Raw genomic sequence first — 2475 nt, 5'->3', positions numbered from 1 at the left:
TGGAGAGGAGAGTGAAAAGGTGGTTGTTGTGTGAAACAACGACCAGGCCCTCCGGCCAGGAATAAAAAAATTCCCCTGGTCCCAGCCAAAAGGCCCGGCCCAAGAGGCAGGTGCTAAAAAAGCGTGTTATGGTGCAGTGACCTTGGTGCCCAAAATCAAAGTGCCCCTCACTCACAGTGATTCTTAGGCACCCCTGGACTGCCACTCCAGGGGCACATACTCCATAGGCTTTCAAGACCGCCCTGACCCTGGTCCGGACCACAGCAGCCCCCACCCCAGACAGGAAGGCATGAAGATCAGGGAGCTTAGCGAGAGCCCTTTACCATCAGGCTCCACCGTCGCTCCCATCACTCCTTCCTAATTACATTCGGGAAGTACTAACCGCTCCCCCCCCCCCCCCAGCGTAGGGAGCAGCCGGTTTTCCCTCCCAAAAAACTGTCCGGGGCTAGAACTACCCCAATCCGGACCAGAAGGCCAGGTACCCAACCCTCTGGATCAGACCAGGCAGCACCCATCCTCACCAGGAGCATCCTTCCAGATGGCTCAGACACGACCATGCATCAGCCCCCAGTTTTCTGTCGGGCGGCGCAACGTGGCCCCCACAAAAACCGTCCTTCCGGATGCTAATTACGCCATCGGAGAGCGCTGCCCAAACCCTCTCGAATACGGATGGAACAGCGCCTCCTTTGGCAACTGATAAGAACAGATACTACACTTGATCTTAGCCAAAAGGCCGAGAAGCGATGGGGGGGGGGGGGGGGGGGGCTCTGCTGATTTTTTTTTTTTTTTCGATTGAAAAAGCCCATGGCGTGCAAAACACACCCAAAAAACTTCCACCCAGTGCATAAAAAAAGTACACACACATAAAGAGTGAAACACTAAAAAGTGCAGACGGGTGTCTGATGTCCTCCACAAGGAAGGACCATACCCTGATCCCCCGGGCGTTAGGCTCCAGACAGGGACTGAGGTACCAGACTCAACAGTGGTCTTCCAGCCGAAACCAGAAGACCTCCTTTCCCTGGGAGGACTGCCGAAACAGAACCTCCTAGGTACTTGGTACTATGGGGGCTACCCTGAAGGTAGGCCCCCCCCAGTGGAGATTGGACCAAGCCAAAAGGCCTATGCCCGCTCTCCCAAAGACTTTCAGGATTGGTCCGAGGACCGACACCCTACTAATCACACGTGCAGTGACAAACGTGACAAAACACACACAAATAAAATAAATAAAAAGTGAGGAAAGGGATAGTGGAGAGGAGAGTGAAAAGTGGCCATTGTGCAATACAATGACCGGCCCTCCGGCCAGGAATCAAAAATTCCTCTGGTCCTAGCCAAAAGGCCGGGTCCTAGAGGAAGGTGTAAAAAAGCGTGTTAATGGTGACGTGACCTAGGTGCCAAACATCAAAGTGCATAGCACAGTGAATATAAGGCACCCCTGGACTGCCACTCCAGGGGCACATCACCATGGGCTTTTCAACAGAAGCATCCCCGACCTCCCACCCCAGACCACGACAGCCCCCACCCCAGCCAGAAAGGCATGAAGATCAAGGAGCTTGGTGAGACCCTTTGCCATCAGGTCAAACCCTCACTCCCGTCACTCCTACCTAATTATATTCGAAAGGTACAGGCCGCCCCCCTGCTGGAACAGGAGAGCTAAGCGTTCCCTCCCGAAAAACTGACTGGAGCTAAAGCTGCCACAATCCAGGCCAGAAGGCCAGGGTCCCCTCCCCTGGCGCCGACCAGTGGTTCTCCGCCCCCATCAGGAGGCTTCCCTTTCAGCTACGAACCGCTCCGGGTCACCTTTACACCAACAGGCTTTGCATAGCAACCGCCACCCCTGCTCCACCTCGCCGTAGAACAGGGACGGAAGCAAGCGCCACCTATTGGTAACTGATAAGAACAGATACTACACTTGATCTTAGCCAAAAGGCCGAGAAGCGATGGGGGGGGGCTCTGCTGATGGGGCACCTGATGTAAGGAGGGACTCTGGCACCTGATGGCATCTGGTGGCAGGCAATTGACACGCTCAGGGCTCCCACCGATTCCGCATTATGGTGAGTTGAATGATTTAATTGTATATTACACTGTAATAATAGAAATAATGCGCTTCAATCATCCTGACACCATGACAATCATGGTGCCGGGATGATTGAAGCGCTAACACCAGGTGTTTGGAGTATCTTTATCTGCTGATTGTTAAACTCTGGAATACACATATTGCTATTGTGGTGAAGGATCTGGGGCTGCTGTTCCTTCATCTCTCTCCCCCCCTTTCCCTCTCCATCCCGCATTCATCTCAGACTCTAACCACACCCCTTTGAGCCACGCCCATTTAAGCCACACCCACTATTCGCATAAACCATACCTATTTTTCGCATGTCGCATTTTTACGGTTTTCCCTATGCCACACCTATAAATGAATGCCCCACCCCCTTATTATAACACAACTCTACCTACAGCCAAAAAAGTGTCCTGGAT

General features: G+C 53.1%; 2 pseudogenes; both read right to left on the bottom strand.

Annotated features, from left to right (window-relative positions):
• Positions 1 to 640: 640 nt before the first annotated feature.
• Positions 641 to 745, bottom strand: LOC143999740 (U2 spliceosomal RNA; annotated as a pseudogene).
• Positions 746 to 1854: 1109 nt separating this feature from the next.
• Positions 1855 to 1939, bottom strand: LOC143999729 (U2 spliceosomal RNA; annotated as a pseudogene).
• Between the last annotated feature and the right edge of the window lie 536 nt (positions 1940 to 2475).

Source organism: Lithobates pipiens, unplaced genomic scaffold (genome assembly GCF_037356315.1).
Source record: "Lithobates pipiens isolate NorthernLeopardFrog02 unplaced genomic scaffold, aLitPip1_a1.2 Scaffold_19, whole genome shotgun sequence".
In the NCBI taxonomy this organism is placed as follows: domain Eukaryota; kingdom Metazoa; phylum Chordata; class Amphibia; order Anura; family Ranidae; genus Lithobates; species Lithobates pipiens.
This window is presented reverse-complemented; position numbering and strand designations above follow the sequence as displayed.